Source organism: Quercus lobata, chromosome 2 (assembly GCF_001633185.2).
Source record: "Quercus lobata isolate SW786 chromosome 2, ValleyOak3.0 Primary Assembly, whole genome shotgun sequence".
NCBI classification, from domain to species: domain Eukaryota; kingdom Viridiplantae; phylum Streptophyta; class Magnoliopsida; order Fagales; family Fagaceae; genus Quercus; species Quercus lobata.
The window spans coordinates 98,123,680-98,134,309 of NC_044905.1; positions in this window are offsets into that span (position 1 = coordinate 98,123,680).

Sequence of the window (10,630 nt, forward strand, 5' to 3'; positions counted from 1 at the left end):
TATATATATATAAAACCAAAACCTTTAAAGCTCCCACAATTTTCCACATCATCATTATTTTCTTTTCTTTTTTATTTAAGTTTATTTTTTTTTAAGAATCTCTTTCATTTAAAAAAAAAAAAAAAATCCTAATGCTAATGCAGAAAGAGACCTAATGCAGAAGCACTCCCTCTCTCACTCTAAATCTCTAACCTCTATGGGCTATGGCGTTCCTGCTACAACGTTTTCAAATATATTGATTGGACTGGCTCAATATATTCAGATAATGGTCAGGATCGATAGCCTTCATGGACTGGCTCGAATCCCCTAATGCCCACATCTTCAAGATCAATGCCCCAGGTAAAACCTGACTCTCTAATTTCATTTGGGTATTAAGCAAAATTGAATCATTTTTGTTTTCTGATTTATAGATAGTTTGACTAAATTACACCCTTACATTCTGTAATTTTTAATAGAGAATAGTTGATTGGCTTGCTAAAAACTTTAAGATAGATGAAGGAGCGAGTCGATAATGCAATTATGTAAGCCTATATTGAAAAAATTAGTGGTAAATTTTTTTTCCCTTTCATTTATATGCTTATTTTTGTATGTTCTAAAACTTATATCTGATAGTTTGGCATGGATAAAGATCACAACAAGGCGTTAGCAGAAGAGTTGCTCCTTTTCAAGAATGGCTTCATTATGGGCACAACTGATTCCTTCGATATTTGACGATTTTTTAGTGAAGTTATTGAAAATTTTCAAACCTAAACAGGTAATTATTTTAATTCACTATATTTATTTCTTTATTAAAATAGGTTGGCCATGATTCTCAGTTTGTGGCTTTAGTTTCTGTAACCATATGAATCATAAAATGAGTAATAAAAATCATGTTGTTCTAACTTTGGTTAAATAAAGAATAAAATTCAACTGCATTAGCTTTCCATCCTAATTAATAGAGTATATTTATGTATAGAATGTGAACTGTGATACTAGCAAGTAACATGATTTAAAGGTATTAATTTTAACGGTAAGAATAATACATTGCTAAAGATCAACAAGTAACATGATTTAAAGGCATTAAAACCAAAGATTATAGCGACATGACCAAGCATCCTTTTTCCTGTCTATTCTTTTTAGTAGAATCTTGGGAAACATCATAGAAGATCAAATTCTACATGGGCTTTAAAGAATAGTTAGTGATTTTTTACTTTAATTTTAGGATTTTCCCCTTACTAGATATCTTTATTTGTTAGTGGGAGTGAAATTGTGGTTTTTAGGTCAAATTTGGCACTTTGGTTTACTAATATTTTTAAATTGTATTCTTTTAATTCAAAACTTTTGAATTAGGTTCTAGATACATAATAGATTTTTGGGTGTCAATGTCAGTTAGTTATTGTTTTGTTATATTAGATGTTACCCATAAGATAATTATACACAAGCTTTGAGTTTTCCATCTTTGAAAGACTGAATCTTCATCAAAACATATAGAGGCTTAAAAAGTAAAATTTTATTTTAAATTTGGGGGTTTAATAGGATTTAGTTTTTGGTATTTTGATCAGTTGGATTTGATTTAGGTGATTGGGTTAGATTTTGTTTTAATTAAGGTTTTGATTTAGAACTATTCCTCTTCATCTGCTATGATTTTAAAAGGTTGTTTATTCATTTGAATGAAATTGTTGCCTCTTTTTGGTTGTTTAATTGTTTTGATAATGATTGAGTTTGTTTCTTTGTTTGGTGTTTTCAAGTTCACAAAGCAGTTTTTTTAGGCTATTATTAGATCGACCTCAACCTTGGACTCATGATTTGAGCTTTTTCACAAAGATAATGCTCGGTGAAGGTGTTACACGCTAAGTCGAAACATAATGATTTGATGGCCCCTGGTGAGTGCAAAAGTTTGAGTTTTTTAAATGTTTGATTTTTTTTTATCACAAAGTCATTATCTTTTTCAATAATTTTTTATCATTTTAATGATTTAATTTAAAAGATATTTCATTAAACAACTTCATTTTAATAAGTCGGGTATTTTTGGTGTTTTAGAAGGTTCAGAAGTGGTGGGGAAAGTAGAGCAGCCTTAAGTTGCACATTGTTATGGTGGATATTAGACTATTGTCCTTATTAGTTTATGTAGTTCGATATTTGGTTCCTTATGATTTGAAGAGTGAAGGAGGTTATGTATGGCCTTGCAAAAGATGGGTATGTGCAGAGTGATTTCTTAGCTTAAGGTTTCTGTCGATGACTTGATATGAGAATAATTTGTGCTTGACATATTGTTCTTGTAACTTTTGTTACTTTTACTTTAAGTGAATGGACAGGTACCTAGGGTCATATTTTAAAGTTTTATTTGAAGTATTCTGTATATGTGTTGTTGTAGTTTAAACTTGGTATTTGAATTGTTAAATTGTTAATTCACAATTTCATTGTTCATCTCTTAATCATGAATAATAATATTGTTATTTGCAACCATCATAATTTGGTATCAATGATGTGATCATTTCAAATGCTTTTCTTTAGAGTTTAGATAGAGTCTATTTTATGATTAAAAAAATTTATAATTAAAAGACTTGAAATTAAATTTTTTTTAAAAAACAAATTATTGGATATGTTGGACCTTAAATTACTTCTATTAGACTCCATCCTCTATGGCATCATTAAAAAGAAAACTCATATAAATAGGTATTAGGATATTATTTAGAACTATCATAATGAACTAACGTATTATACATGATACGAAGCTAACTATAACATCCTATGCTATAAAATAAAAATTCGGCCTATTGTTATCTTCACTTTTAGTTAAAATAGAAACTCTATTAACTAAGTTTTAAGAAATTTAAAATTCTATTTCAAAAAATTTCCCGAACATTAGATTTTATTTTAATTATTTTTTTGATAGGTTATTTTAATTATTTTAATCATCTATCATAATAATTTTATATTGTAAAATAATATTGAGACAAACAAATTTAATTTTGTGTAGCACTTAAAGAAATGAAATCATTTTGAGTTCAAGCCTAAGGTAGACTTGGCTGTGTATGAAAATGGAGGAGTGTCTTGATTTGGTTGGATGAAAGTTTTTGATTTAGTTGAGTGAATTTTTTTTGTATTGCTGATTTTTTTTTTTTTTGTTTAAATAGTAATATTGCTACATAATTTGATGATTTAGGGACGATCTTATATTGGGGACTATTTAGCTCTCAATAATTGAAATTAGAGAAATGTTTAAACCTGAACATGTTAACATTTAATTTAAAACAATCCCGTGCATTGCACGTGTTAGCGACTAGTTATTAGTAAAATCAAGTTCAAAAGAAAAGCACAAAACAATAGGCCTGAAATGGGAAAATCTAGAAGATGGAAGAGATATTGTAACTAATTTTTTCTTTCTTCTTTAGTCTCTTGCACTTAGGATGATCTCCTGCACAATGAGCGACTGCTACTCATTTTGCAACATTTGTAGCCTCCTCTCGAGGTTCCATATTCCACATTCTTACTAGGTAGTCCAACAATTTTCCTATGATTTTTTCAATTGATGTTTTGATATTAAAAAAAAAAAAAAAAAAATCTCCTTATTTCTTGATGGCAAATTCTCAACAGTGTCCCCACACACACACACACACACACATATATATATATATATATATATATATGTTGGATGTGGGATCTATGGTACGAACGTAGATGATACCATCACGACTTCTCTTTTTGTACTGCTAGGGATGCTTAATGCCACTTTACCAACTAGTATTACCTGCACTCAGGGGCAGAACTATAGTCAAAGGTGGCCCTCCCAAATTTTTAAAAAATACTTTATATTACCTATAACTATTGAACATTTTTTAAGATATAGCCTCTAAAAATAGCCCCCCCCCCCCCAAAGAAATTATTTCTAGTTCTGCCCCTACTTACGCTTTACAGTCTCTCAATGTGGTCAGCACTGAATGTTTCCGAGTAGTGAAGCTTACACCCATTCGCATTAGTTCACGACAGGGGGCAAAAAAGAGCTGTGAAATCATTTATCTTTTTTCCTTTTAGCTCTAGAAGCATACCTGCCTTAAGAAACCTATGCAGTGCTTCGTCGTAAGCTCCAATGGTGGCTACTTTTTGAAGTTCCTCGTAGACAAACCTAACGTAGTCAGGATCCCCCTTGTAGGACAAGTAATGGTGTTAGGGTCATATTTTCTATGTAATTGGCTAATCCTTAGACAAAATGCATTTTACTTGTAATTGGGTAGATCTAAGTTGGATTTAATGTATCAAGAAGTATGTTGCTCAAATATATGAAGTGGTATCTTTAAATACATGAAGATTGATCCAAGAAACAAGTAAAGAAAAACTGATTCATTAAGTCTCGACAAAAGCTCGATAGATACTGCTATCGAGGTTAAATGAAGAAGCTCAACACAAGCTCGACAAGCTCGATCTACAGAGAATTACGATTTCAGAATTTCTAGATCTGAAATTCGGCCCATGTTGTCTTATTTGATTAAGGTTTCTTTTCTCACACCCTTAGTCATATATAAGATAGATTTTAAGAGCCGTCATATACGGATACAGAGACCCAGAACTCATACACTTTGTGTGAAGCTACTACGTTTGTATGCCTTAGGGTTTTGTAACCAAGTGCTTCCTGATCTTCATTGTTGATGAAGTAAAGAATTTTGCAACCAACAACAATCATTCAAGTTGATGGAATTAGTCATATATTGAAATTCGTGCAAAGGAGTTAGTCACATATTGAAGATTTGTGCAACAAATGAAAGAAGGCTACTACAAGATCAAGTCCAATTGGGTATTGAAGCAAAAGTTCAATTGTAGGTTGGTATTTTGGGATAGGCCAGGGTAGCAATAAGATTCCTTATACTTGTAACCACTTGATTATTGATTAGTGGATTCTTGGGAGTGGTGACCTTAAATTCACCTGATGGAATTTTTGCCTTGAGAAAAGTTTTCCCCATTTGTCAACAAATCACCGTCTCAATTTACTTTTTGCTGCATATTAGTTATTTGGTAATTTGTTGGTATCTCTACGATTTACATGTAATTTGACCTAATTAATCAACATGGGTAATTGAATTAATTAACCAAGGTTAATCTATTTTAACCCAACAAATGGGAAAATAGGGTCTCCTTAGAAGGAGTGGTAGCATAAGTGGTTGTTAGTTTAGAAAATAAGCTATTCTCAATTGTTATAGGCAATGTAATTGAATTAATTAACCAGGGTTAATCTATCTTAACCCAACAAATGGGAAAATAAGGCGTTCTTACTTTATGTTTCTTCTTCCAAACTAAGTGAGGAAGGAAATTAATTCGTCCAATATACTCTATCAAACCTACAGCCCTACAAAGACTCTTTCTACAAGCAATACCATGGAATCTGAGGTCCTTGAACGTATACAAAGTATGATGCTCACAACGGATGAAGACGAGGTCATGCCAATCTGCTCAGTAAGGAGGGAAAAAGTATTGGAAGAATTCTCCTTAAGCCTCATAGGAAAGTTCCTTACAATGAAGCTAATCAATATACGAGCAGCTAAGAACTTACTACGATCCATGTGGAAGCTAGGGGAGGACCTGAAAATAATTGAAGTGGGGGAAGGGCTACTATAGTTCAACTTTTCAATGGAAAGCCAATTGATGTGGGTATGGAACAATGGGCCATGGTGTTTCGACGATCACCTCTTGCCGCTTCAACGGTGGGAGAAAGGAATGTCACGTTCACCAAACAGCTATTTTGGATCCAAGTATGGGCACTGCCCTTTGATCTTATAAATGAAGAGGCTTGGGAGTGATATTGGTCGGAGTATTGGTGAGCTCATGCAGGTAGATTGCAAAGCCATAAATTCAGATCAGTTCCAATTCCTGCGTATACGAGTGGAGGTCCCACTGAACAAACCACTCAGGCGGGGTGGCCCAGTCCTTAGTCCAGAAGGGGAGGAATACTGAGTGGCATTCAGGTACGAGAGACTAGTGGGGTGGTGCTTCAACTGTGGCTAAATTGGTCACACCCACAGTGACTGTCTGATACTTGGGAGCGTAGCAAATGGGAAGGAGCCATACAGTGAATGGCTCAAGGTAGGAACTAGGGCAAGAATCACGCAACCCAGCAAGGATCAATACCATGCACGTCAGACTCACAAGACTTCGAGCGCAGCGCCACCAAATTCCGAAATTGAGATTCCCACCGAAACCGATACCGAAAAATCGACAGTTCAACCCAAAATCAATGCTAGCTTGTCTTTCACAGATCCAAATTCAAGCCTCATTAAATCCATTACGACCTCTAATCCGTTACCACAGTTGGACAAATTGAAGAAGGCGGCAATTTTAAATCCACCAAAACACAAAACCGATCCCATATGTACACCACCTCACACCACATGCCTTACCACCATACTTACACCACCTCACATAATAGACCCCACCTGCCTTACCACCATACTTACACCACCTCACATGACTGACCCCACGTGCCTTAACACCACAATTACACCCTCACAGCAACAAATCCCAATAGTTATTGAATTAAAAACCCACCAACCCCAAACTGTCATGAACAACACCAAAAACCATGGAACACATTTATTCTCGGACCCAATCACTTACGGCGCAAACCAAATACTCCACCAAACCTTAGTCCCACCCTCACATGACCAACCCTCACGTGACAAACTAAAAGACCCCAAACCAATAACCCAAAGAAAAAAATCCCTTGTCCAGCCACAACATAGAATGCTACCCGAAAACCAAGCTGACTGAAAATGGGCGCAAAGAGACACAACGAGAGCACTGATCATGGCACAAATGAGACTAAGAGATTCAAGCGTATGGAAAACGCAATTCAAACTAAAATACCAATAGGGGAGGCTGAGGCTCAACCTCGCCGAGTATAATGATCGCCCTAAGTTGGAACTACCGGGGGCTTGGGAACCGCCGTGCAATTGAAGTCCTTGCTGAACTGGTAGGGAAAAATGCTCCCATAATTTTGTTTATAATGGAAACAAAATTATCTATTAGAGAGATGGAACTGATCAAAGCAAAGTTGGGTTTCCCTTTCATGCTTGCAGTGTCATGTGAAAGTCGAAGAGGGGGTCTAGCACTTCTTTGGAAAGCAGATGTGATTGTCGACACACAGACTTATTCACCAAACCATATTGATGTGAGAATACATACACAAGCATCACCGCTATGGAGATTAACCGGAATATATGGCCATCTGGAAGAACAGCGCAAAATTGAAACATGGAGGCTTATGAGACACCTCCATGCTCGTGCATCTCTTCCTTGGATCTGTTTGGGCAATTTTAACAAAATCTTGGCCTCAGATGAGAAGAATGGTGGCATACATAGACTGATGGCACCTATGCTTGAGTTCCGACGTACACTCCTCCATTGCAGTATAGTAGACCTGAGATTTAATGGATACTGCTGTACATGGAGGAATGGCAGGGAAGAAGAAGTGTTTGTTGAAGAAAGACTAGATTAGGTAATCGCAACAATGGAATGGAGGGAATTGTTCCCAAGAGCCAAAGTAAGCCATCTCTCCGCATCCTACTCCGATCATGACCCTATCTTGATAGACATGGCTCCACCAAATCAACCCCAACGTTGGAGACATAAAATTTAGTGGTTTGAGGAAAAATGGATAGCACATACAGAGTGCGAATCCATTATTTGAAACTCATGGAATCACCAACGGCCAACAGGCAGCCCAATGTATTGCCTATTTGAAAAAATTAAAAGGTGTAGAATGGACCTCATTGCATGGAGTAGAACTACCTTTGGAAACACTAGAGAGCGGTTGGAAGCAAAACAAGGAGAATTGACCGCATTAAAGGAGGCCGGTTATGGCATGAATGTGGAGAGAATACAGGAAGTGAAAAGGGAGATAAATGAACTCCTACACCATGAGGAAGTATTTTGGAGGCAATGATCGAGATCTATATGGCTATCGACAGGAGAGAAAAATACAAAATTCTTCCACCTAAGAGCAACCCAAAGACAAAAGAAGAATAATATTGGAGGTTTGTATGATAGAGAAGGGGAGTGGCACATAGATGAGGAAAATATAGCCACCATAGTAGAGGAGTACTACAAACAACTTTTCACTTCTTCCAATTCACTAGACATGGAGGAGGTGATAGATTCAGTGGACAAGGTAGTGATAGAGGACATGGCCCAAGACTTGATTCGCCCTTACACAACGGACAAAGTAAAAACAACACTCTTCCAGATGCATCCATCCAAAGCATCGGGTCCTAATGGTATGTCACCTACCTTTTTTCAAAAAATTTGGCATATTGTAAGGCATGATGTAACTACTGTTGTATTATCTGTTTTACACTTAGGGAAATATCTAAAAAAAATGAATTATACACATATTGTACTCATCCAAAAAAAAAAAAAAAAAGGCCAGAACACATTACGGAATTCCATCCCATTAGTTTGGGTAATGTTATATCACGGATTATATCTAAGGTGTTGGCCAACCAACTTAAACCAATACTACCCAATGTAATTTCTAACTCACAAAGTGCTTTTGTGCTTGGTAGGATCATTACAGATAATACTACAGTTGCTTTTGAAATACTCCACCGTATGAGAAACAGGACCAAAGGAAAAAAGGGACATATGGCAGTGAAACTTGACATCAGCAAAGCATATGACAGAGTGAAGTGAGAGTTCCTCTAAAGGATGATGCAAAAGATTGGCCTACTTGACCAATGGGTCAACCTTGTTATGGAAACTGTGCGAACCGCATCATACTCGACCCTTATAAATGGTGAACTAAAAGGCCTCATCACACCGACCCGTGGAATTAAGCAAAGGGACCCTTTATCTCCTTACCTATTCCTGATATGCGCAAAAGGGCTCTCCTCTCTCATATGCCGAGCCATTGATAGATGTCTCTTGAAAGGATTGGTGTCATGCCATGGAGGGGTAAGGGTCTCACACTTACTGTTTGCCGATGACAACCTACTATTTTGTGAGGCAACAACTGAGGAACAAAACATGATGTGTATACTAGCCATGTATGAGAAAGCATCGAGTCAAGCTATCAATAGGCAAAAAACAATGCAACACTCTTCTTCAGCCCAAACACAAAGCAACCAGTACAGCCATCTATTCAGAACATGCTAGGTGCTTAAGTCATGACAAGCTGTGAGAAGTATCTTGGATTACCAATGGTGGGAGGCAAGTCCAAGGTGAGCACTTTTAGGGAGGTGTGGGAGTGAGTAACAAAAAAAGTGATGGGATGGAAGGAAAAAAAATATTTCCAAGGCAAGGAGGGAGGTCCTAATCAAGACGGTAGCACAAGCTATTCCAACATACTCCATAAGTATGTTCAAAATCCCAAGAAGGGTTTGTGATGACATTAATTCGACTCTAGCAAAATATTGGTGGGGTCAAACTTGAGATGAGAAAAAAATTTACTAGATCAAATGGAGTAAATTGTGCAAATCGAAAATAGAGGTGGAACAGGTTTAGAGACATCCGTGCCTTCAATCTTGCTATGCTAGCCAAACAAGCATGGCAGCTGATCGAAGGAAGCCACTCACTATTTTTCAGAGGATACAAAGCTCGCTATTTTCCTACTTGCTTGTTCATGGAAGCTGCGTTAGGCTTCAACCCATCATTTGTATGGTGAAGTTTGCTAGATGCCAAGGAATTGATTAGAGCAGCTACGGTTTGGAAGGTGGGGGATGGGAGGAGCATAAAACTGGATGACCACAGATGGCTACCCACCCCCCTAAATTCCAACCAAATGCAAATATGGACTTGACAATGAGTGACGTCTTTGACCCAAGCACAAAGCAATGGCACACTCCGGTCCTTCACATGACCTTTATGCCCTCTACAGTGGAGGATATTCAATGGATCAACCTCAGGGACACCCACACAAAGGATGAACTAATCTGGAAGGAAAACAAAAAAGGCATATTCACGGTTAAAACGGCTTACCAAGTCGTGGTCTATCAGCAACAACAGGAATAGGGGGAGCATTCATTAGCTCGGAGTGATAGGAAATTCTGGAACCATGTATGGCAGCTGCACATACCCCCCAAGGTACAGAATTTTGCTTGGAGGGCATGCTCTGACATACTCCCTACCTGCATAAACCTCTGTCGAAGAAAGGTGCCAGTGGACCCAGCTTGTGGAATATGCCAGCAACATGAGGAGACGGTGGCCCATACACTTTGGAGCTATCTTATGGCTAGGAATGTGTGGGTACTGGTAGTAGGCAAATTACAAAAACGTAGCTCAAGGGCGGAGGACCTTTATGTACTGGTGCAAGAATTAATGGAGGTGCACTCAACCAAAGAACTGGAGGTTTGGGCTATGGTATCATGGTCCAGATGGAATGCAAGAAATAGGTGGCTCTTTGACAGAAAACAAACTCAACCTTGCGACATCTTGAGAGGAGTGATGAACCTGTTGCAAGACTACCAGAGACTTTACCAATGACTGAACCTAACTGAGAAACATAGCCAAAAGAGAATTCCTGAAGTCCGAGATTCGTATTGTAAGGCTAAAGTGTGTTCTTCTTAAGGCTGCATAGGATTATGTTGTAGTTGTTTGGTCTGGTGACATGCAGAGACATGCATAGGCCCATATACCTCCTACTAACATGTCCTGGTGGATGAGTTTG